We start from the raw sequence: 26634 nt of genomic DNA, 5'->3' as shown, positions 1-26634 counted from the left end.
TGGCCTGGGACAGTCTGACTAACTCTTAAGACTCAAGGCAGATCAGGCAATAGAAGGAAATCTAATCACTGATAATCAGAGAGTTCGATCACCCATCCTTGGTGTTACTGCTGATTTACATAAACCACATGCATAAATCTATCATTAGCACAAGCAATGATTTTAACCATGTTCTACACCCGCCAAAGAGGAAGTGAGTACCGACGAGTCTCATGCACACATTCCTTGGTCCTTTTCTCAGACTACAGCTCCCCACTTCCTTTATAGACCTGTCCTGTCCCCCAATACACCTTCTGCATAGGATTGTGGTGGCCTACCCTAGACTCAAGAAAAACTTGACATTCCAATATGGTCAATCAGAGAGCCTAGTCCCTGAACTACAATGATCTGTCTTGGGGTGATTTGTGATCCAGGCTAGCCCAATCAGAGTCCTTTTGTAGGACCTGATTGACTTACAAGCATTGAGAGGTTTACTTTTTCTTTGCCTCTGGGGCTGTTGGTACACAGCTCTATTGCTCTGTTCCTGTTGTGTAAGGGATATTTCTTGAACAACAGGCAGGGATGAGGCCAGTGTGTAGAACAAGACAGACGTGAAGGGCTAAGTTTGGGAGTGAGGAAATCCTGGCAGTGTTTAAGTTTCTGGATCAATTCAAACCTGTAGTCTGTGCCATCGTCTCTGTGGTTTCTTGTGTAATGTTAAATGTTGCTACCTCAGTAGTTTAAGTATGTTCTATGGTTTGGCTCCAGTTTGTCCCTCAGAGATTGATGCGTTGGAATCATGGGCCTCAGAGTGATGTTACTCAGACGTAGGAGAACTCAAAGAGGTGCATTCTATCAGGAGGTGTTACCTTCAGAAGGGATTAATGCTAAAGTTATGAAATGAATTAGTTATCATGAAGAGCAGGCTTGACCTAGGAATCCTGCTGGCTTTGCTGGATATTCTCTCCCTCTTACATGTTCCCACCACAGTGTCATCTGCCATGTTTTGATGCTGCCAACACAGCTAAGCTGAAGCCAGCATCACATTCTCAGTCTTCCAAAACTGTGAGCTAAAGAAACCTCTTCTCTTTACAAAGTAGCAAGCCTCGGGTATTTTGCTACATTTATGGAAGACAGACTCATAGTCTGGGTTGCTTCCTTACAATCAAGACAACCTCGAGGACATCAGGGATTTAGAGTAAACGCTCATCCCCCCACCCCCAAGGTAGAGCTGGGGCGCCTGGAACAAACTTTACAGCATCATTTTAATCTTTTCCGTTTGGGAAACAGTTGCGGAAAAGATGAAGGGCTCGCTGGTACTATATGCTGAAGAAAAGGAAGGAAAGATGATTGGGAAACTGGTCCCCTTATTGTCATTACATAGAAGCTATGGAAGACTCAAGGGTCACCATCTCCAAACAGCAGGTCTTCAATCCCATTTGACAGGACATAGACAAGAGAAGAAAAGCACACGATTCAGACAGGGAACCCAATCAGGGATGGAAAGAAAGACCTTGACCCCCCTCTCAATGCCCCATCAAACCACCTGTGCATCCAAACAGGAGCCCAGGGTCCCAGTGACATCAGGAAGCTCCTTCAGGCGTATCCTTCCTTCTTCAGGTCTCTTTGGGTCTCTCAGTCCATAAGTAGCTAATTCCTGGTCTTTCCAAAGCTCTCCTTTGCATTTAAAGTCAAAATGTAGTGTACCGGTGTCTTCTGAGTCTGAGGTAGGGGAGGTCACGGAGGTCAGCGGGCCTTTTCGTACAGAGAAGGAATAAGCACACAAAGCTGTGCAGAAATGTGTTGTGTGCGAGCACACACGGAGCTGATGGTTCCCTGACTTAATCCACTTTTCAGCTCCACTGTGCAAGATCACAGGAGAGAGCTGGGCAGTGCCTCTCACCAAGGTCCTTTAAAGAGCACAAGCGCATTCCCCAAAGTTGGCCTTTGTAGTTCCCCAGGTCTGTTGTGCAGATTTCAACCAAGCTAATTACTGGTCAGCCAGCAGTCACTTTGAACTGGACTCACACCAGAGGCCCTCCAAGGATCTCATTGGCTAGGTGACTGTTTTCATCTGGTGCCTATTATGTTTACTCTCGGTAGAGGCCTCCTTCCTTCGAGTTCTTTTTTTTTTTTTTTTTTTTTTTTTTTTTTTTTGCTTGAGACAGAGCAGAGAGGAGAGCCTTCTAATTAAAGCAGCGAGGAGGAAGTCAAGAAGCCCTGGGAGGTTCTGACAACGTCAAGGGCAAGGAGGCTGTAGAGAAGCTAAATTTGGTGGCTGTGATTCATTTGAAAACAAAACCAAAGAGAAAGAGAGAGCATGTGGGGTGAGGATGGGCAGTCATTTCCTCCGTGCCTAACCACAAGGTCTCCATCCACCCCCCTGTCTCCATCAGAGCTCCCAACGGTGTCCTGTGTGGCCATTTTCTCAGCAGCAATGAGCGATGAGTGCTTACTGCATGGGTGTCGGGGAAACTGAAGGGTGGCAGAGATCGTCTGCTCTGCTAACTAAGAAAACTGTTTTATAAATAAGCAATGGGCAAATGCTTGAGGACCTAAGTTCAGACCCTCAGCTCCCATGTAAAGAGCAGGGCATATGGGTGTGTGTGTGTGTGTGTCTGTAACACGAGTCCTGGGGTAGGAGAACATGCTCACCAGCCAAATGACAAGCTCCAAGTTGAATGAGAGACTCTGTCTCAAGAATATAGTGGAGAAGCAACAGAAGAAGACGTTCTGACATCAGCCTCTAGCTAACACACGGACACACACGGACACACACACACGGACACACACACACACACATGGACACACACACATGGACACAGATACACACACAAAGAAATACACATCCAAATATACACATACACAAACATATACACATACACACAGACACAGAAAGGAGGGAAACACAGAGAGACACACAGACACATATATGCACACACGATAAACACGGGGGGGAAAGAGAGAGAGAGGGAGAGAGAGAGAGAGAGAGAGAGAGAGAGAGAGAGAGAGAGAGAAACAGAGGTAAAATACTGGAGACCTAAATAATGAATAATAGTGATGTTCCCCTCAGGATAAGTTAACATTAAAATATGATCTTTGTAATTTTTTCAGGGAATCAAATCTAGGGTCTTACATGTCCTAGGCATGCAAAGGCTGTACCAATGAGATACACCCACAGACTTTGGTCTTAATTTATGCATCAAAAACCTGGGGATGGTAGAAGAAAAAGTGGCTTCGCAAGTAGAAGTATAAATTAAATCAACTGGATTGTGTCTCTTAAATCTGACCAGTCCTGAAGTTCCAGTGTGATGGTCCCCAGCATCTAGCTATGTCTGAAGACGGTTTTTATTTCCGTGGTTGGGATAGGCACTCTGCGTAAACAGACCTGGCTGCTTCTGCATGGAGGCCAGGAGCACCGCTCATCACTCTACAGAGCACCTTTCACTCTATAGAACGGGATTCTGACCCTAAAGCTATTCAGCGTGGGAGTCCATAGTGTCAGTGTTGAGAAACCCCAAATGCAGGTTATGTGCACATCTATCATGAACTTTTGTGACAACTCTAACTCCCAGGCAGTATAGCCCCCTTCCCTCAATCATGGCCATGGGCCTCACTGAAGACTTTGGGTGCCTCCTCCCTTCATAACAATGCACCCCTACAGACTCATCGGCCAGAAAGAAGAGAACATTTTTGGTCATGATTCAACTTCATTCCAGTGGTTTAGTTCAAACGTGTCCCCTTAAAATTCATGTAATGAGGCTGGGGAGGTAGCTATGCAAGCATGAGGACCCAGAGCTGGACACGGCAGCCTGTGCTTATAATCCCAGGGCTGGGGAGGTTGCTTCCCACAGCTATCCCTGCTGGTCACAGTGACTACCAGTCACACTAGCATTCCTGTCAAGCTCTAGGCCAGTGAGAGACCTTGTAACAAACAAACAAACAACAAAATAAACATAGGCAATGTCTAAGGAACTATACCTGCCATACCTGAGGTTGTTGTGTGTCACACACACACACATTCATTTATTAGAAACAATCCCTAAATCCATGTATTCTTTGTGTGTGTGTGTGTGTGTCAGGTCTTTGGGAGGTAATTAGCATTAGATGAAGCCATGAGCCTGGGGCCCCTGTGACAGGATTAGTGACTTTATAGGAAGAGAGACACAGCCGGTTCCCTCTTTTCACATGATGCTTCCTGCCCCTACCAGATGCTGGCATTAGATCCTGAACTTCCCATCCTCTTAAACTATAAAAAAAATTACATCCATTATATGCAACCTAGTACAAGATATTGCATGATAGCATCAGAAAATGAACTCAGACTCTGACGTGTGTCTGACTGAACCTGAGGTGGACAACTGACCAGAGTTGCTTTCTCCTGATGATTTATAACTACATAGAAGCCAGCCTGTTAGGGAGATATATGATTTGCTGTGACAATAAATAACTCTAAAGTAAACATAATAAAATTATATAATAAATATATTAAATAAAATAAAATACTCCTGATTTATTCCTTGCATGCCTGCCCATCCCTCGCATTACAGGCCACTGAAGGCTGTTGGAGGAACAACAGGAAAATGAGTTTTTCTGTTCCTTCCACTCACTCGGACCTCCTGGCTGACAGAGGCTTGGCAATCTTAAGAAACTATTGTCTTAACTTCAGGATTTGTCTCAGCAAGAGAAGAAACCACAGAAGTTGCTTCTACTGACCTCTAAGCGCTCAAACAGGCAAGTGGCGCAAGCTCCGCCCTCTTACAGCTCATTGGCCAAGATTAATCACATGGGTCTACCGGCCTGCAATGGCAGAGGCTTGTGCAAGACCCTAGAAAGGATGTGAGCAGCAAGAAGCTGAAACGCCACGCCCCTTCAGGACTAGAACGGATGCTAGAAGGCACTAGGAATTACGGGAATTATAGGTACTGAGAATGATGGGAGAGCAGTAAGAGAAGAAAGGATAGTTAGAAAAGAGAAAGTTTGGCAGATACAGGGGAAAAGAGTAGAGAGTCCCTGGCTCCTAAGAGATACAGACAGCAGGAACTTCCCTTTCCGACGATTTCCCACTTCTCAAGTGGCCCACTGCACTGACTCACGCTTGCTATTAATAATACTGCTTCAATACACCATGCACTTTCAGACTGTCTGGTTGGGCTGGCGTGTAGCTAAGCGCTAAGACACTTGTGTGGCATGCGAGGAGCCCTAGGTTCCGCAACCTCAATCGCATAACAAAGATGGCAGTGTTGTGGAAGGAAGCTGGACTCTCAAAATAAAGGAGCTACCCCCAAGATGACAAATATTCATCCTGAGTGAGCTTGACATTAAGAGACCCACTTTCCAAAAGCTCCGAGCCATTGATATAACTCAGAAGCTCAGAGGGACTATGTCCACAGCCACGTGATTCCCCCACATCCCAGTGATGATAATACAAAGGATTCTGGGGTGTTTTTGTTCTACCGAGCTCTTCCCCAAAAAAGCTCTTCGACGCTTTAAATAGTTTTAAAGCAGAAGAGAAAATACACAGGCCGACAAAGGAGGCCAATTAGCCCGAAGACACAGTTATCAAAATATCTTTTGAGATACACAGTTACCGCGCGAACTTTGAGTACATTAAGAAACCGTAGAGCCGGGTTTAATACCTACCACAATTTAAAAGTCGTAGCACTGAGTGTACATAACCATGGAAGATATTTGCTACTACTGTAAAAGAAAAAAAACATGAAAACATCTTTTTGTTTTTTCTGGAGTAAAAGATGCTGCTGTTGATACTGTGGTTTGCTGTCCATGTTTGTAACTGAAGCCCTGGCCCAATCACCCATAGACATCTATGAAAAGAAAGAGGTGTTCTTGTTCATGGAAAGAATATCTCATTGTTCCTGGAAACAGAGATGTACTTGGTATCAGTCGCATTTACAGGCGTCTGGAATTTTGGAGCCCTTGGCATTTCGTAGACCACTGGTTGTAACTCTCTGGCCACAGGCCCTAGACCAATGGTTCTCAACGTTCCTAACGCAGCAACCTTGAATACGGTTCCTCATGTCATAGTGACCCCAAACCATAAGATTATCTTATTATTTCTTCGTCACTGTAAATTTGCTACTGTAATCATAATGTAGATATTGGATGTGCAGGCTATCTCTGAATGTATGACCCCAAAAGGGTAGAGGCCCAGAGGCTGAGAACCACTGCACCTAGACAAGCTCAATTAGGCATCTCTCCCCTCCTCTTCTTCTCTCTGTCTCTGTCTCTCTCTGTGTCTCTGTCTCTGTGTGTGTGTGTCTGACTGTCTGTCTCTGTGTCTGTCTTTCTCTGTCTCTCTCTTCTTCCTCTCTTTCTCTGTCTCTGTCTCTCTCTCCTTCTTCCTCTCTCTCTTTCTCACTGTCTCTGTCTCTCTGCCTCTCTCCTTCTTCCTCCTCTCTCTCCCTCTCTCTCCCTCTGTCTCTCTTCTTCCTCTCTCTTTCTGTCTTTCTCTGTTGCTCCTCCTCCTCCTTTTCCTCCTCCTCTTCTTCCTCCTCTTCTTCTTCCTCCTCCTCCTTCTTCTCCTCTCTCTCTGTCTCTCTCTGTCTCTCTGTCTCTTCTCTCTCTGTTTCTTCTCTCTCTTCTCTCTCTCTCTCTCTCGTGTGTGTGTGTGTGTGTGTGTGTGTGTGTGTGTGTGTGTGTGTGTGTGTTTTATAGGTCACAGAATACCCTTCGGTGTTCTTCCTCAGGTGCGAACACCCCACCATCACCCCCAACACACATAAAAATGTCTCTGGTCTCTCACTAATGAGGAACTCACTGATTCATCTAGATTGGCTGCCCAGCGAGACCCAGATCTATTTTTCCCCACCTCTCTAGCACCGGGATTCCAAGCACACACCACTATGCCCAATGTTACTTTTACATGTAGTTTGGGGCTCTGCGTCACGTCCCTGTGCTTGCAGGGCAGGTGTCTTATTACTGAGACACCTCTGCAGCCTCCAAGAAGACTTCCTGCACATGTAAATGATGAAGAGGAAACAGAAGTGGAATGCCCCAAGGATAAGCAGCCAACAGTGACTAAAACCCAAGACAATGTCAGCTTATTGGTTTAGTTTTATCACCTTCTAAAGGGCTGAGTATACTGGGAACTTAAACTCTATAGAGGACACAGGCTCAGGGTGTGGGGGTGTGAGCTCACTGGGGTAGAATAGCCCATGCCCGCAGGGCTGTCTTTGAGGATTAATTTGAAGGGACTTTGAAGGTAGCACCTGCCTGTGGTTCCTGCTGTTTGCACTGTTTCTTAGTCTACGGTGTGAAGAACCTCCCACACATACTCTGGTTGGGTCAGTCACCGCCTCCAGACTCCCCTACCATGAGAACTTCTAAACCCTCCAGCCAACATAAGTCCTTCCCTCCCTCAGTTTACTTCTATTAGACATTGTGGTCATAGCAACAGAAATGCAACAAACTGATACAGGCTGATGTACCTGCCCCTTAATCCTTCCTTAAACCAGGTCTTTCTTACGGTTGAAGGAGAAGAAGTTGTGCTTGGGGACAAATTGAAAATTTTCTAAACACACATCCCTTCTGCCTCTCTCAAGGGCTAGCCCTTCTATGCGGAGCCATTCTTATTTCTCTGGGCCTTAGCATGATCTACTCTGAAAGGGGAGGTGGTTGGGTGAGATAGTCTCACCAGACAAGGTCTCCATGGAAACTTCTTCACCGTTGTTGCCAATTACAGCCATATGTCAAGATGTTCTGTGGAGTTTTAATGTAAAAACAAAATTACTGATTTCTGGAACTGTACATTGCTCATTGGGTAAACTGTTTGCTTATGAGTATGAAGGCCTGAGCTCAACTCCAAGTATCCACGTAGACACCAGACATGACTGTGACATTGGTAACCACTGCACAGGTAGGATGGGATGAGAAGGATCAGAAGGGCTCCCCGGCCAGTCAGCCTAGCCAAACAGTGAGCTGCAGGTTTGGTGAGAAGCCTATCTCAAAGAGTAATGTGGACAGCAATGGAGAAAGCCAGCTGACATCAACTTCTGATCCCCACACGCCCACACATGGGTATATACATACATGGGCACACATGTTTATGCATTCACACACATACATGTATACACACACAGACACACATGCACACATACGTGCACATGGTCATATGAAGACATGTGCACACAAAGATATACATTCACACACACACAGACACACAGACACACACAGACACACACAGACACACACAGACACACACACACACACACACACACACACACACACACACACACACACACAAACGCACCCTATCTCCTGGGTTAGTTGGCCTGTTCTGACTGGAGCATGAATGGAGCATGAAGATCACAAAGCTTCCTAGCTGATTTTAATTCCCTATCAAGGTCATGACCAAGACTCACACCCAATGCTGATGGGGTTGATCCTTGCCACTTGGTATAGCATTAATAAGAAGGGTAGTGGGTCGGTGTCCTGGGACAGAGGTAGGGTAACCAGATTCAATAAGACCCAAGAGTTGGGGCTGGGGATTTAGCTCAGTGGTAGAGCGCTTACCTAGGAAGCGCAAGGCCCTGGGTTCGGTCCCCAGCTCCGAAAAAAAGAATCAAAAAAAAAAAAAAAAAAAAAAAAAGACCCAAGAGTTAAAGGTAAAGGACCATACTGGGCCACTGAGAAATGCCAGGGAAGATGGCAAACTTGGGGAAGGCACAAACAGGGAATGGGGGTCATCCGGTAGAGAATGCTTGCACTGATTTTGTCCTCTTAGCTGAGTGGAGTTGGGCCAGGAACTTTGTCTCTGTGAACCTCTGGTTTCTCATGTATGAGTCTTGTATGAAGAAGAGGGGGGCTCACTGGGAAACTCCGTGTGGCTGATCATTTTCTGAAGTAGTACACACGCTGTTCCGTTGGATGCTTAGTACCTGGTGGACCAGGAAACCATTGTCGGAGAGGTCAGTCAAGAGTTCTTTCTCTTTCACTAACTGTAGGACCAACTCTAGTCGCGTGCCTAGAGTTGGGATTTCCAGCCCCAGCCACTAAAAATAGAAGCTACCCAACTCAATTTTAGGTTTACAAGAAGAGTTTTAGGTAAACAAGAAATACATTTTCCTTGCGATGTGTGTGTGTGTGTGTGTGTGTGTGTGTGTGTGTGTGTGTGTGTGTGTGTGTTTCGAATGTTGTTTTGTCTGACAACCCAGGCTTGAAGCCACTTTATCGACTGTGAAGACTCATGTTGTTCTAGTCCATTGTCTGGCGTCCTATTAGTACAGAGATGTTCGTCTTGGAGACTAACCCTCTGGCATGTGCCCTACATTTTTTTTCTTGCTCGTGTCTTATTTTTCATTTTCTTGACAGTGTTTGCTGCGCAGACGGTTTTAATTTTTATGTTGCCACATGTTCCAATCATTTTCTTTATGGTTTATGGCTCTTTTTTGCCATGCTAGAAATTTCCATTCAAGATTATGCGACTTTTCATCTACACTTTCCTGTAAACCTCGTGTGACTTTATTTTTCACATTTAGAGCGTCTGGAATTTATTTGGGGGGGGGGATGGCGAAGGCATTTTTCCCCCTAAACAGCTAGCCAGTTGTCCTGAACACACTCGATAAATTATCTTTTCTCCTTGCTTGTTTGAAAAATGCCCTTTATCACACACTGTATTGTGAGATTTACATGGCTATAATTCTGGAAACTCTAAATCTGTTCCACTACCCCGCCCTCCCCTTTCTGGTAGGACGCTGTTTAAATCATTGCTACTTTATAATGTGGTTTATTATCTATGAAGGCAAATGCTGCCTTGTTTCCACCCTTTTTAAGGATCCCCCAGTCCCCAGTGTGTCACTGTTCCAACATAATTCTACTGGTTTTTATTTGGCCCCCAAAACAGATTTTGAGATTTTTGATGCATTCTGCAGTGACCTTTCAGAAGTATTTAGGGAGTGAGGGCTCTTAATAGGGTGCTCTAAGAACAAAGGGATCTCCCTCTTTAGGTTCCCCTGTTCATGCTCATCCATGTTTTCCTTGTGCACATTTTTACACGGTTCTACTTAAACGTGTTCCTAGCAATGATAGTGATATATTTTTCTATTTGATTATTTACACAGTATGAACTGCTTTTGTTAGAATAGAACATGGGAGCAGAAGAAAAAGAGTGGGGGGAGCAAGTGTGATACATTGTATAACTTTCCCTAGGCCTATATTTTTAAGGACATCCCCAGGAAGGTTCTATTAGGAACACCATACAAGGAACCACATCCCCTTAAGGGCACAGTCCCCAAGCCTGGAGAGACAGAGGACTCATATACAGTTCTCCTCAGTCTTCATTTGCTACACCAGACTCAGACTTGCCCTTGATCGTCGGTGGCCCGGCCCCTCCCAACTGAGAGCCACCTCTGCTCCTGGTTCTATAGAACCAGGGACCAGCGTTCTTTGGAAATTTTTCTCCTCTTTGTTCTCTGGGTAAGCTTTCAGGTAATGTGCAACTCTGAAGGGCACCCAGCATCTCCCTGACACACGCATTTGCTGAAAGATTTACATTTTCGATTTCCTCGCCCCCTTTTTGACTGTATACATAAAAGAGAATTGTAAATGTTTAGAAAAATCAAAGTTCTTCTTAGACACCTGCAGTTCATCTGAATCTGTATTCTCCAGGTCGTGCCAATAAAAGGCGAGAGGAGTGAAGTGTAACACCCTGCCGATTTAGCACTGAGGACTCCTAAACTTTACTTCTTCCTCTTAGAGTAGCAGCAAGTTCCCGGGGCTGTTTGGGATCCGGGCAGACATCAGTGCCCTGCTTTTCTTGGACTGGGACATGTTAGGGACCCTCTCTGAGGCATGTAGTGGAGACAAGAGGGAGGGCGGGAACGGCAAGGACATCAGTTATTGTATAGGTGAGGATACACCGTGTGTTTATTAGATGTTACGCTCCTCACCCAAGACACAGAGCTTTTCCTGATACTGCCTTTCTACTCCTGTTATTCTGCCTGCTCCCTGTCTTTGGGCTTCTGCTGTGTTCGTAGGCAGAGGACACTTGGCGCTGCAGAGGTTATTGTCTTGAAAACTGGCAGATTTTAAGCTTAAGATAATTCACCCTCAGAAAAAAATATGAACTCCTCAGTCCTTTCTAGATCTTTTTGGAAGAGAGAGAGAATAGAGAGTGAGATGGTGCTACACTGGTGATCTAAGCACTCAGGGTGCTGGGGGAGAAAAATCCTAAGTCTGTGACCAACCTGGGCTGTATTGCAAGACTTTGTCTCAACATCAGTAATAATTCAAAGGAAGGGATGGCTCAGCGAGTGAAGGGGGCTTGTTGGCAAACCCGAAGGTTGATGGGATTTCAATCCAGGAACCTACATAGTAGAAGGAGACTCCTATAAGTTCTGACCTCCACACATCGCCTGCTGTATGCAGACACAAACACCCAAAGCCATAAATAATATTAACGCCAAGACCCTCAGAGCTATCCTTAGCATAGGCATGGAGTAAAAACAGCAGAGGTCATAGTTTTCTCTTGTTCCACATCAGGGGAAATGATAACGTCTAGGGTTTCTGGATGGACAAATATTGCTGCTCTGTGAACCACAGAGACCAGCGCAACTCTGTAGTGGCTCCATTGACTTGCAACCCACCCCAAGCCAGATAGCTATGAACTCTGCTCTAAGCTTCCCACATATCATCGCCAACCCAAAGAAACAAGGAAAAATAAGCCAGTGCTACCCCCAGTGCACCACACCTATAAAACAGGTTCTTTCTTCCAAATCTCCCACCAGGACCCTTTCAGGGAAATCTGAGCTTTAATAAGCTAACTTCTTTCCACAGTTCCCACCTTGTAATTACAAGGGAGTGGTCTGTGTTATGGTTGCCCAGGGCTTATATGGCGTCATCACATCCTCAGACTAAGATAGCTTACAACGTCAGTAGGCAGTGTAACCTTATGGGACCAAAATCCCACAAGTAGTCTGCCGTTGACCAGAATGTTACAAGGTATCTGACTATTCAGTAACAAAATGTGTCACAAGAGCTATAAGTTCCGAGACACCACAGTTTAGTAGTAGAATTAGTTCTGGATACAAATCTCACCCCTGACACAGGAATCTTCCTTTGTGGTCCATTGTTACATGGTTTGTGCACCCTGGTCTCCCGGGAGCCTCTCCTTCAATAGTTCAGCCTATCATGAGAACAGCTGGGAGTACCAGGGCAGTCGGGGAAGTGATCTCACGGCCCCTCTCCCCCTCATAATCTTTTATTGCTCTGCAGTCCCTCTGCTCAGTCTTTCCTTTACTTCCCCGGTCCTTTTGCTCACATAGGTCTGTGGGAACCCGCATCTGGAAACGGACTTGTGTTCCCTTGGAATGACACTGCCTGAGGAGATCTCAGTCAAATACCCAGCTGACAGGGTCATTTCCTCCTCCTTCATCTGCTCTTGTCTGGTTCCATTTGGGGCAGCTTCCAGGCTCATCCCAGCTAAGGCTTGGGGCTTTCCCCTTGATTTCTAGTTCTCATCTCTTGTGCATTCCCCCCAGGAACTTTTGAGAAGTGGGAATCAGGTAGCAAAAGTGCATCAAGGCTCTGAAACTTAAAAATAATTGGGAAAAAAAAAGAATCCCACGGAGCCCATTCCCTTTGGCTCCAAGTCCACATATGGTCAGCACATTAGAGACCTCATTCAAAAGAGCACATCAGGACTTGGGTGGGGCAGGGCTCCGGACTTCCGTCGTTAACACACAGTGCTTCCCCTAAATCATGTGGGCAGTCAGGGTTCTGTGCCTTCCTGTTCACTGCAGGTTTGACCATGACATTGGTCTTAATGCAACATGATACCTCTTCTAGGATGGTCTTCCTCTAGAGATAAAGTAGCAGTCTTCACGAATGATTGCTTCCAGGCCCAACAAAGAGAAACACATGTGCTAGAGAGGCCTGCCCTCCTTTCTCCACTGCACAGTGAAGTAGCCAACTTCAGTTTTGCACAGTACCGTTTGATAACACCCATGTGTGTATGTGTGTCTTCTGTATTTATAGACTCGGGAAAGGACCTGCTTGGTCAGTGTGAGATAATTTCACAAGCAAAATGGAACCAGATGTGACTTCATATTCAGCTCTTCAAACCCCAGCAGTTGAATTCCCAAGATCTCTTTGCCTGGATTTTCTGTTATTCTCCAGAAAAAGACCCCCTTTTCCACAGCGGTTGTCTTTTCAAGGTACCTAAGAAGCAAGAGTGGGCGGAATTTGAAGAAGCTGGTTCTCACCTTACTGTTTTCTTGCTTCCAACACTTGGAGAAACAGCAGGGCAGATGCTGCCTCTTTTAGAATAGAACATCTCAGTCAGGCAGTAGTCTTACCTCCCATTAACTAAACCATTCCTCTAACTTTCCAGAATATTCACAACTTATGGGTCTAGAGTCCATAAGCGCTGAAGTGAGTCCTTCAAACTCCAAAGCAAAGGAGATGGGTATGGCTGACACCACAAAGGGGCAGAACTTTCTTCTCATCCTAGTCTCTAAATTTTCATTCTTGATTGTTTGTTTAAATCAGTGGTAGATCTGCTTACTTTTCACGGGGGTACAACTTTTGCCCTACACAAAAATGCCCAGGCAAGAGACTAAGTGGGAACTGAAATCTTGGCTATGTAACCCCTTGTCAAGTCAGGTACCCCATCATGATATTTAAATATGAAAGAAGAAAGACCTCATTATTCTCTAGCAAAGAAGCTAATTGTTCACTGATTTGATTTTATTATTTTCAGAGGAAATAATTTTCTCCCAAGAAGTTGTTGGTGCCTGGGGTGCCTGCAAAACTGTTGATAGTCCAAGAGATGAACGTGTAAATGTAAGACAATATGTTGCGAGCTCCTATTTGTGTGTGAGTACTTCCCAGTGAACCCCACTCCTGTGCTCTGGGCTGTCTTTGGGAAGCTCCAAAATAACTCACCAGAATAGGTTTAAATATAGGACAGAAACCATGTGGCAATTGTAACACTGTGACTCTTTCTGTGGCAGACATAACTAATCAATTCCAGAACTCTTCACATTGAGCTCAAGTTGGCGGTCCTTCTGAACCCAGTAGACCATCCTACTCAGTCATTACAAACTGAGTGGATTCTCCATACAAGGGATATTTCTCCACCCTCAGTCAGAACTAGCTACAGCCACGTAATGCTACTACATAACAAAAACACCCTCAAATAAAAACTGTGTATCCTTTCTCACCATCTTTGGACAGTTAGGGAGGGTTTGGCTTTGGCACAGCCAGGCTTGGCTTCTCATCAGAGGCTGGGCTCAGATCTGCTCAATGTGTGCCCATTCTGGAGTCCTGCCAAGTACTCATAATTCACTGGAGCATACTCTCTCTTCTTGTGTCAAAAGCAGAGACACAAGAGGACCAGTCCAGTGTATAAGCACTTCACTTCTTTTCTTTCTTTCTTTTTATTTCTCTCTTCCTTTCTTTCTTCCTTCTTTCTTTCTTTCTTTCTTTTCTTTTTTTTTTTTTTTACAATGCTGAGTTGAACCCTGGACTTAAAATGCATACAGGCTCTACCAGTGAGCTCTGCCTCGTGCCTGGCACATTTTTAATTTGCTGATATCATACCCACTAGCAACTCCTTACTGGAAACAGATGTCGCTCAGTCCAACAATCAAAAGCTGGGAGCACGTCCCTCCCATTCTAAGACCAGGACTGGGGTGAAGAATTGTGAATAGGCTTTGGCACAGCCATGTAATCTTCCAGGGATGGAATCGAACCACATCAGTGTGATGCCCTGTGTCCAGCTGGGTCTCCTTTACTATCACAATGAAACCCACCTTCCTTAGTCATACAGGCATCATCCTGGACCAAAGGGACAGACAATAGGAAGGATGAAAGTTAAGCCCAGAATCTAAGACTACAGTGGCCACTTAGATACCCTGGCTGGTGTGCTTGTTGGGCAGTGCTGTTTGAGCTTGAGATGAAGAATGATTTTGCCCAAGGGAAAGGAAGAAGAAGCATATGAAGAAGGAGAAAAAGGAGGAAGAGGAGAAAAAAGAAGAAGTAGAAGAAGAAAAAGAAGAAGGAGGAAGGGGAGGAGGAGAAGAAGAAGGAGAAGGAGAAGAAGGAAGGAGGAGAAGAAGGAGAAGGAGGAGAAGAAAAAGAAGAAGAAGAAGAAGAAGAAGAAGAAGAAGAAGAAGAAGAAGAAGAAGAAGAAGAAGAAGAAGAAGAAGGAGAAGAAGAAGGAGAAGGAGGAGGAGGAGAAGGAGGAGGAGGAGGAGGAGGAGGAGGAGGAGAAGAAGAAGAAGAAGAAGAAGAAGAAGAAGAAGAAGAAGAAGAAGAAGAAGAAGAAGAAGAAGAAAGGAGAAGGAGAAGTAGAAGAAGAAAAAGGAGAAGAAGAAGATGATGATGAAGAAGATGAAGAAGATGAAGAAGAAGAAGAAGAGAAGGAAGAGGAGGAGGAGGAAGAAGAAGAAGAAGAAGAAGAAGAAGAAGAAGAAGAAGAAGAAGAAGAAGAAGAAGAAGAAGAAGAAGAAGAAGAAGAAGAAGGTGGTCAAGCAATCCCAGAAGCCTGGCTTCAGAGGGAATGGTTTGGAAGAATAAATAATGCAATAGGAAGCGCTCAGATGCAGAGTGCTAGCCCAGAGTGCATGAATCCCTCACTTTGATGTTCAATACCAGATAAACAAGAAGGGGTACGTGCCTGCCGCCCCAACACTTGGGAGAAACAAGTGGGAGGATCAGAAGTTAAGGTCATTTTTGACTGGAACAAATAAGGGGTAGAGAGTCTGAGCTTCATGAGACCCTGTGTTGAAAATACAAGAGCAAAGCATAAGATACGGTATTCAGGGGGTGGGGTGGGGGAAAGAGTCCTCACTCAAGAATTCCATGCTGGCTGCCGACCTCTGTCAACAGCAAACCCCTTATGCTCATCAAAAGCTGAGATTCCCTTCAGGGTATGACACATCATCACCATCATCAAAGCTGAATTCAGAAAATGACAGAGCTGGGATCTTCTCCCCCGGGAGTTCATGAGATAGAAACACCCAGGCAAAAAGCAAAACAGAGAACCCAGATGTCTGAAGCAGGCAGGTGGTAAAGGGAGTTCCCACCACAGGTAAGAGGAGGCAGGGACCACCATTGGGCTCTCTGGAGGAAGAGAGAAGGTGCTATCCCACCAGAAAAGTCTGTAGCTTTACAAAGGACATGGGAGAAGAGGTGGCTACAGGAAGAAGGGAAGCACTGTGCGCTGAGCTGAGAGGGGAGGAGGGGGAGGAGGAAGGGAGAGGGGAATGGGGCAGGGAAGGCCTGTGTTCTTACAAATGTCTGCAGCTTAATTCACAGCCAAGAGCTCTGTACCAAGACAACAAAGGAGCTTGAGAAGGGTGCAAATTTTCCCTCTTAGGAAAAGTTTAGCTGCCTTAGAAACATAACTTAAGCGCTTACCTAGGAAGCGCAAGGCCCTGGGTTCGGTTCCCAGCTCCGAAAAAAAAGAACCAAAAAAAAAAAAAGAAAGAAAGAAACATAACTTAAGAGGCTAAAGGGATGATTCAGTAAAGCGCTTGTCACACAAGCGTGAGGATCTGAGTTCGATCCCCAGAACCCATTTATAGAGCTGGATACAGTGACACATCTGTTACCCCAGAGCGGAGACGGGGATAAGATTCCAGGAGCACAGTGGCCAGCCAGTTTAGCCAAATCAGGAGGTGGCCCTGTTTTTAAAACTAACAAGAGGGACAATTAGGAAAGAACACCTGTTGTTGAACTCTGACCTCTGATGTACCTGGAGTTACACACAAGAATGTAAACACACACACACACACACACACACACACACACACACACACACACACACACCACTGGTGGGAGAGAAAGGCAAAGGTGGTCTTGTTTGTAGCTTGGCTGGTAGAAGGCTTACCTAGAAAGCACAAATCCCTTGGCTTTCATCCCCACCACCACTTAAACCCCCTGTGCTTATAATGCTAGCACTTGGGAGGTGAAGGCAGGAAGGTCAGGAGGTCAAGATTATGGTTAGCTACACTGTGAGTTCGAGACCAACCTAGACTATATGAGACTGTCTGGGAGACCAAGGTACTGGAGAGACTGATTATAATCTGATTTGGTTTTGTTTTGTTTCGAGACAGGGTTTTCTTTTCTGGGTAGCCCTGGCTGTCCTAGAATTCACTTTGTAGACTGGACCGGCCTCAAACTCACAGAGATTCGCCTGCCTCTGCCTCCCCCCTTAATCTAGAATAGACACCTTAACCACACCACTGTAACATCGCTAAGAGGTGCACTTGCCCAAAAGACCCAGCAGACACTACGTTTGATTAGACCCAGCCAGGCAGCAACTGCCTTTGTAAATCTGGATCATGAGAACGGAGCTGTCAAATCTGCGGCCATACAGAACAGTGCTGTGAGCGCAGAGCAAGCCTCCTAACTCAACCAAGACCCTTGGGAAAGGTCAGTCTCCTATCAAATGAGCCCCCCACCCCCATCTTCTGTCCGCTGCAGAGTGCCAGCATGCTTTCTTCCCTTGTGAAGTCAAGTGCTCCTGGCAGCCGAAGGGAGACCGAGAGAATGATGTCCCTTTCAAGCTGGTTCCCCGAGTCTGGCATGTAGGCAGGTGACTCATTGATTTCCCTCTCTCCTCCACAGAGGACTGCCACAGGTACATGGATTAAAGGCGAGGAAGAAAGACTGAATTGAATGGTCCAGGTTGAAAGGAAACTTTTGAAACAGGTTTGAAGACTACAGTCGGGGGTTGGTTTGGAGTGTGAAATGCCGGCTACCAGCTCCAGCTGCCTACCCTTGTTTAGATGTGGTTGAGAGGGAGGGAGAAAGTTACATAATTACCATGCTCCAATGCTGAAAGGAAGGGAAAGACTTTCTTGTGTCTTTCTTTGGTTTGGGGCGGCCTGTGTGTGCTGTTCTGCAAGTCTGACTTTGAGATTGCTTTTTTTTTTCTCCTTCCTTGTGTAAAACTCCGAGGCTCAAGGCTCCCAAAGAACAGTCTCACCCTCATGGGAGGCGATTGACAGACAAGGCCAGGAGAGGTGTGTGGGAAGCAGGTTACCTGACCTTGCTGTAGGACATACTGTGTCCTGCTCTGAGATCCTGTGGGACCTTCTGGGGAAACTGTCTGCAGTAGAGGCCAGTGGGGAAGATTGGGGGAAGGGGTGTGTGTGCTTTGACTTAGGTAAGAAGAAAGAAGAGGGACATGTTTGAGACTGCCAGACAAGGAACAGGAGTGCACATTCATAAGCACCATGTGGGTGCCTACCTTGGGCCCCGGGAGATGTACTAAATTGTGTAACAAACTGAATTCATTTTAGCCACTTTTGACAGGAACTTTGAGAAAGAATCCTAGCAAAGGCTAAGAAAAGAAGAGAGCTCACTGGGTTCTTCCTTCCAGACCAAAAGACTAAAGTTTTGGCTTTTCAAAGGAGTCTGGCTCAGTATAGGTGCTGGCCATCTAAGTCTTACAGATCTGGGTTTCACCCTGGAATTCACACTCAGGAGAGAACCACACATGATGATGATAGATAGATAGATAGATAGATAGATAGATAGATAGATAGATAACTTAATACATTTTAAAAAGAAATGACCAGAAGGGAGAAGAAAATAATTTATTTCATGTTCTCTCTCTCTCTCTCTCTCTCTCTCTCTCTCTTTCTCTCGGGATTGAATCCAGGACCTTGTGCATACTAACTAGGCAAATGCTTTACCACTGCACTATATCCCTGGCTCTCTCTTCACTTTTTATTATGGGACAGGTGCTCACTGAAACTACCCAGGCTGCTCCTGAACTAAGTTGCCAAGGTCAGCCTTGATCTTGTAGTCCTTCTGCCTTAGCCTTCCCAGTCTATGGCATCGCACCATCCAAGAAACAGAATTCTGTGTACAAAAGAGTCTGATTGCTGGTACCAGTCTCCCAGAAAGTCCCGTGGGACTCCTGCCACCAACGGCCTCTCCAGAGGCCAGGAGAGTTACACTGGGAAGAAGCCCTCTGTATGAAAGCACAAAGCCAGCCAGAGTGAACCCTGGCCTCCCCTTTGCTCCTGTGAAGTTAGCACCCCAAGTGTGCAGATGAGAAAGCAGAATGGTGAAGGACCCCACCCATGACCATACTAGAACTCATCCTGCTTTCGGACCAGCCTACTGGTCTACCAGCACATCCATTCAATGAACCCACTGTGGCTCCATGGACCTTGCACTCCTACCCAGGCACCCCCGTGTCCTTGATGAGCCCAAATGCATTAAAATTCTCCCAACTCTTCTAGAAGCTTGTGCTGTGTGTGGAAGAGTGAAGAGAAGGGGGAAGTGGAGAGAGGAGGTGAGTTCAGGTGATCAAGTCATGGGTCTGAAGTAGGACCACAAGATGACCAAGCATCCGTCTGTGATCCAGATCATCTAGGGACCCATTTTCCTCCTCTTTCCATGGAATCCTGAGTCTGACGTCGATTATGCTCCGGGTAGAAGCCACAGCAGATATTCCCTCCTCCTGTGTCTTTATATAGATCCTCTGTGAGCCCCAGCAAGCGTCTAGCTTCTTCCCGCCTCCCTGTGGAAGCACCTTGTGCACGCGTGCGTGTAAGTGTTTATTACGTGGCAGACACATTGCCGACTGCACGCCATCCTCCAATCCCTTGGTAGTCATTATTTTGAAGTCACGCCATATTTATCTTTTCTCATTCTTCAGTGGTACACACACTCTTGGCTTTCTGAAATTACCTGTGGTGTACAGATGTGGACACTTGTTGAAGAAGTGCTTCCTATTGTGAAAAAAAAAACTGTTAAGCTGCCTTAGGCAGTTTCCCTTGCCCTGGGACAATTTTTAATGTCCGAACTTAGTTATTCTATTACTCTAGGCCCATAAAGTGCTTTTGTGAATACCATGCTCCTTCCCCGAGAGGCTGCCCTGTTAATATTTCTATTTATAAATTCTATTACACATAAGGGAGTTAATTGCTGGGTGTGCCACATGGCAATACCTTGTGTGCAACAAGTGTCCTGTCATGTTTTGTAGTGAGATCTATTGCTGGATTTTCTCGGGAGCTTTTATCCCATGACCATTAGGTGAACATAAATGGCTTCCGGTTCATTCTCCTCATCATGCGTTGATCTATTGAAACGGTCTCCTGACAGGTTTAGAATTAATTGATTGTCTTTTATAAAGACTACTTGCAGGGAGCTAGGGAGATGGCTCAGTTGATAGGGTGCTTGTTGCACAAGCATGTGAAAGCTAGGAATGGTAGTCCAAATCTGTAACCCCAATAGATGGAAGGCAGAGAAGGAAGATCCTTGGGACTTGCTGGCCAGTCAGTCTAGTCCAGTTGGTGAGTCCCAGGTTCACTGAGAGACCCTGTCTCAAATAATGAATGAATGAATGAATGAATGAATGAATGAAGTGGTAAATGATAGGAAGACATTCAATGTCAGCATCTGGACTTTCATGAACACCTATACACAAGCTCACAAGCACATATGCATACCATGCACACACACACACACACAGATACACAAACACATACAATACACACAGACACACACACACACACACACAGATACACAAACACATATACACAGACACACACACATCCATACACATACACACAGATACACAAACACATATACAGAGACACACACACATCCATACACATACACACAGATACACAAACACATAATCAGAGACACACACACATATATACACAGATACATAAACACAAACACACAGACACACACACACAAACATACACACACAGATACACAAACACATACACAGAGACACACATACATATACACACACAGATACATAAACACATACACACAGACACACACACACACAAACATACACACACAGATACACAAACACATACACAGAGACACACACACAGATACACAAACACACACACACAGATACATAAACACATACACACAGACACACAGACACAGACACAGACACACACACACACACACACACACACACACAGACACATATACTAGCAGGAAGTCTATTGACACATTATCTTTAATTCCAGTTACTCAAGAGACAGAGTTAACAAACTCAATGTCAAGCTCCTGTCCCAAAATAAAAAATACAAGAGGAATTGGAAACGTAGCTCAGGGGTAGAGTTCTTGCCTGGTATACACGAGGCTCTAAGTTAGATTACTAATGTGGCCAAACAAACCAACAAATGGACAGAACTGTAGAAACACCCATTTTTGATACGTTCACACATGTAACACTACTCTTGCTCACAATTTCTTCCTCTCCCTTTCTCTGTCCTTCTTTCTGAAAAGTTACTCACGGGCAAATTAAAATGAGCTGTCACTGTCAAAGTTACAACCCACAAGCAGTATAATGAATCACAGCTGCCCCGGCTCTCAAGGTGACATCAGTCTGTAGCTTGTGAAGACCTGGGAACTTTTAGAGCAATAGATTGGATGTGTCCCAAGCCATTGATTACACTGAGTCAAGATTTTCTATTCTTTCACCGCCATTTTCTACCAGCTCCATCCTGGCAACAGCAAGCATCCTCTTCCTAATAGAAGAGACACAATGTAGTCAAGGCCTACAGGGTGGGGTAGCCTACACAAGCTCAGGACATGCAGGGTGTGGTCCGCAGACTCTGGCCCATGAAATCCTTTAGCTTGGCCTTGACATCTTGAATATCATGATGGGTGAATGAATGAAGCCACTCACAGATCATTTACTGCCCTTGAAAGCCCCAGAACGAGCGAGTGGACTTCCTACCTGTACACCAGGCCCGGTTGTCTCCCGAATGCTTCTGTGTGAGTCACATTAGGAATGGCTCCTGAGGAGTCTGAAATAGAAAGACAACATAGTGGTGACACTCCCCACCCCCATACAGTATCCCAGCGCTGGGGGTATGCGGGGGTGGGGTGGGGTGGGATGGCAGGACAAGTGGACCCTTTGAAGCTCAGTGGTCATTTCCTAGCTGTATCCGTGCTCTTCAGATTTAGTTTCAAAGCTAAGTGATTAAGGAAAACAAAACTCATTAGCCTCTGACCTCCACATGCTCATGTGCGCACACACATGCACACATACACACACACACACACACACACACACACACACACACACACACACGTTATCTTGTAATCCCCATGCTACAGAAGTGGAGACTGTTGAATTCCAGAGACTCACTGACCTGCTAAGCAAGCTACCTGGTGAGTTACAGACCAGTGAATGGGCCTTGTCTCTAACAACAACAACATAACCAAAAAAAACCCAAAGGCAGTCAGCACTTAGGAACAACACCCAAGGTTGTCTGTCCTCAGACTGCCACATGTACACAATACACGCGTGCACATGTACATCTGCACACATCGTGTACCTGCACACACACACACACACACACACACACACACACACACACGCATACACACATAACAAAAGAACACCTGTGGCAGGTGTGTTCACCCAGGATTCAAAGGTACTGAAGAGCACTGATGGGCTGATGATCAATCTAATAATAATTTCTCCTGGTCTCCATCTTAGGTCTGAATTTGTATAAGTAAATCCACACCAATGTAGCCTTTGGGACATGACCACAAAAGGGTCCCCAGAAAGCTTCAGTGCCCAGAGGGCTACTCCGGTTACCATCCTTTGCCTTGATACCTCTAAGCTATGTCCCGCCCCCTTCTGTGCCTTCCAGTTATGAAATTGGAATCAAACGTCCAAGTGAGAAACATTCAAAACCTCAGCCCAAGAACAATGGGCCCTTAATTAAGAAAAGATTGTGGATCTTTAAATAGACCAGCCCACAGATGTTCAATGCCGAGGGAAGCAGACAAAAGAAGGCTGACCACTTGAAACGTTTCATTCTTCTTAAGCACACAGATTTCTAAGAAGCAGTTCCTGCTGCGGGTGTCTTAGCTGCTAGCTTGGCGTCAGTGGACGGTGGGGGTCAGTGGGTGGTGGGCGTCAGTGGGAAGGTGGTAAGCATCCTTTGGCCAGGACTTTGCACACTCCCCTCTATACTTTCCAGTAACTCCCAAGAGAAATCTCATGATACCAGCTCTCCATAGAAAGAGCCCGAATTCAAGAACTGTCTGTCTCAGGGTAGTAAGTTTGGAGACAGTGCTGCTTTGAAGCAGCGGGTGTCCGGGAAATAGCGGTCAGCTTCCTGCAAATTTAAACTTCTAGGGGAACCAAGTATAAACTAAAGGGATCTATAGAATGCTTCATGTTAGATGGACTTAAAGCGCTTTTGGAGCTTAGTCTGGCTACAACTCTTTCCTTGTACAACGTAGGAACATGCAGGCCAATAGAATGCCCCTTCCTACCTGCCTGCAGCCTGCCTTCCCCCTCCCTTCTTCCTCCCTGTTCCCTTCTCCTTCCAGCTCCCCACCTCTGTCTCCTTCCTTCTTACCTCCCTCCCCTCCCCCCACTTCCTTCAGACCTTTTTCTTTCTCTTCTTTCCCTTCCTCCTCTGCTTCTTCTCTCGTGCTCTTGCTTTCTTATTTTCTTTTTATTATTCATCTCCTTGACTCCTCTCCTTCTTTCCTTTTTCTCTTCCTCCTTCCGCTTCCTTCCCGGTTCCCCACCCCACCCCCCACCGTGCGGCTTTCTTTCTTCTGCTTTCCTGTCATTTTTCCCTGTCCCTTTGCTTTGTTTTCTTTTTAAAAACATTCTCGGCATGTGGGCAGAAGAAGCCTTTTCCCTAAATTTGTTCCGTGCTGTTGTTCTGATTCATCAGCTCCAAGCTGCGCCAGCAAAAGGATTCTAAGCGCTTCCTACTTTCGAGGCCATAAGACGTTTTGATTGAACTTAACTTGGTAAAATTAGCGAAAATGTTAAGCCTGCTCCCCACTAGCTCTCCCCTTTGCAAAGTCGTTCCGTGCAAGTCTCTTTAAAATCTCTGAAGCATTAAATCCTCATTAATACAAACCCAGTATGTTTACGGCGTCGACGTAATGTTTCAGAGAGGCCAAGAGCAGCCGTTACACAAGTTGCTTCCTTATCAATAATCTAGGATCGTGCTTTTAAGTGTCATCTCTTTCCACAATGCACTATCATTGATGGCTTTCAGCAAATACATCATGGCAAAGGATTACCCTCATCAGAGACAGCCTTTGAAAAGGATATGCTAATTTCTAGGGAGCAAGAAAACATCAAAACAGTGCCAGCAAATAGCCAAGGGACTCTTATGTCTTAATATCCCTCAGAACAGCTTTATCTCCTGGTGCAACGTGCAGCAGTCTATAAACAGGAAGCAAGACGGCCGCAGCATCAAAGGGGCGCCCGGCCGCGCCTGTAATTTCAGATCAGGTTTAATAAAGGTTATCTGCAGTGGGCTAATCAAACAAAAGGGTGCATGTTTTAAACAGCCATTTGATAATTTTCATTTAAGGGCCCCTATCAAAGAACTCTCAACAACTGCCCTGAGTCTCTGTCGAGTCCCGGCCTCTCCCATCAACGGAAAAAAATCCCTTCATTGGATGAAGGCTGCTTTACCCTACATTTTTTTTTAGGGGATTCTAATTTTAAGGTGGCCAGCTTATCTGACGTTGGTTTACTTTAATGTTGACCTTGATCTCAATGTATATACGAACCCCCCCCCCCAAAGAAAATCCGAGATGGAAACTCTATCCGACATTCAGAGCCAGGCAAGGACTGGAACTCCTTCACCTGTACTCCTAATGATGATTTAGCCCACTAGTGTGACCTGGGTATTGGGCTTCGTGGCCTGACCTTGATGTCCAAGTACACTTGCAAAATTAGCGCGGCCACTGGGGTGCTGACTTAGGTACCCAACATTATTTCTAATATTCCACTCTGGGTAAATAAATAAGTCTTAAACTCCCGGTCTTCTTTCCCCTCTGGGTAAACCTACAGGTCCTTGCTCATCAAAAGCCTGGAGAAGCAGGGAGCAGAAAACAAATGTGTCGAGGCTGGGTTTTCAGCCGGGTGCTGAGAGAGGTACCAGAAGAGAAGAACACAGTTTCCCACCACACCCTATCCCCCCCCACCGCCAACCCCCAGGCCAGCCTTGACTCTGTTCTACCTCCCAGCTGGGCTAAGGGTTCCTCACATTTGCAAGTCAAACGCCCCCCATTCAATTTCTCCCAGCTGATGACCGCAGAGGTAAAAGGACGGATGGGCCACCTGCCCTCTATCTCCTCGGGGGAGGGGGAGTCAGGAGGGAAAAGGTCATCTGCTCAGGAATTGGGTCTGGCACAGTTTGGATCCAAGTGAGTCACTGCGGCGCTAAGTCCTCCCTTTGAGGTACTTCCAACCAAATTCAACATCTCTTGGCTAACCCGGGGCTTGTTTGGTTCCACGGGCATGCAGAAGTGGTGGTGGGGGCGGGGGGGTTGGGGAAGACTGTGGCTGAGGACACCTGCTTTGGGGGAAGATTTCCCCACACTCCATACCCTTTTTTTTTTCTGCCCCTCACCTGCTGGGGCTTTGCCTCCAACTCTGCTTCAGAGCCTGAGGAAAGCAAGGGAGGGGACCCTCTGGCGCTCGGCCTGTAGCCTATGCACCTCAGGCCGTCCGCAGACGAGGCAAGGCAAGCGCCCCCCTCCTCAGTGGTTACCATGGTAGGGCACTGCGCCGTGGGGACAGACACTGGTGGCCAGAGTAGGCAGGGTCAGTGCTGGGCTAGGAGAATGCCATATGCCAGGACTTGAGGCTAGGGGCTGAATCAGCCAACAAGACGCCCATCGCGAGAACCCTCCCGCTCCTTGTTGGAGCAGCTGGGGGGCGGGAGCATTCTGTGCTTTGTAGAGAGACAGTCTGTCCCTTTCATCTCTTCCCTGGCCCTCTGGCCTCCAACAGAGTCCTGACTATGCCTGGCTCGGGCTCTCCACATGTCTAGGATCTCGGCTACGTGAGAGTCATGCCGATGGGGCCCCGGGGTCGAGGAGTTGAGTCCCCAGTGGTCCATCTGCCCCAGACCCTTCCCAGACCCAGCATCCAACTCCCACAAGCAAAACTCAAGCTTGACAAATTCCCACACCACTAGCAACCCAACCCATCCGAATTCCAAACACTCGCTGTAATCTCTCCACCCCAATAGTCTGTGTAGGAATCTGATAAAACAAAAACTCAATCACTCCCACAAACAATGCGGCTGGCTGCGCCATCCATCCAGGATAACACATCAAAGCACCAAGGACACAGTCATAAACACCAGTCTTTAAAACCCCTGGGAGCTTTAATCCCCACCCCCACCCCCCCAACTCCACCCCGCCCGCCCGTTAGGAACGTGTGCAGGCCAAGTGCGGTTTGCAGACTCTAGGATGACTTTCAGGACAAGTGTCATTACTTTCTGAGAAAGCCGGCCTGGGAAAAGTTCAAGGGGAAACAAGCTTGTCAAAGTCAATTTTTAAAAGCTTGCTTGTCACTAGGATTCAGCGGTTCGTTTTTCCTGCCTTTTAACTTCAGTTCCTGCTAGAGGGGAGGCCGCCTGGCTCATGGACAAGTGTATAAGACTTGGGGTTCCAGGCAGCTTCTTGTTAACACTGCTTTAAATTCATTTACTCGTTCAGCATTTAAGGACCAAGTTTCTTTCCACATAAACACAGAGAGACACCCAGGAGAGTTCAAGGCTGTTCTACATGAATAGAATACACCACTCCTCGAAGTTTTGAGGGCTTTGATTGCTCTATAACCACGTCGGGTCCATTGGCAACTCAAAGCGGTCCATGAAAACCTGGATTGATGGGACTACAGTCCAGCTCTGC

The 26634-nt window shown here is 46.2% G+C and overlaps 1 long non-coding RNA gene across 3 annotated transcripts in view; it reads right to left on the bottom strand.

The window, feature by feature from the left end:
- Positions 1 to 23483, bottom strand: part of LOC102550334 (uncharacterized) — a 59160-nt gene extending 35677 nt beyond the window's left edge. For 2 of the 3 annotated variants that reach the window (XR_005490503.2, XR_005490505.2), the window contains exons 1-2: positions 23346 to 23483; positions 21674 to 21743 (exon numbers count right to left, since the gene is read on the bottom strand). This is a non-coding gene — a long non-coding RNA (uncharacterized LOC102550334). Of the gene's footprint in view, positions 1 to 1525; positions 3106 to 21673; positions 21744 to 23345 lie in introns of those variants that run through there. The other variant, XR_001840309.3, reaches the window with a different exon arrangement.
- Between the last annotated feature and the right edge of the window lie 3151 nt (positions 23484 to 26634).

This window comes from Rattus norvegicus, chromosome 10 (assembly GCF_036323735.1).
Source record: "Rattus norvegicus strain BN/NHsdMcwi chromosome 10, GRCr8, whole genome shotgun sequence".
Taxonomy (NCBI): domain Eukaryota; kingdom Metazoa; phylum Chordata; class Mammalia; order Rodentia; family Muridae; genus Rattus; species Rattus norvegicus.
This window is presented reverse-complemented; position numbering and strand designations above follow the sequence as displayed.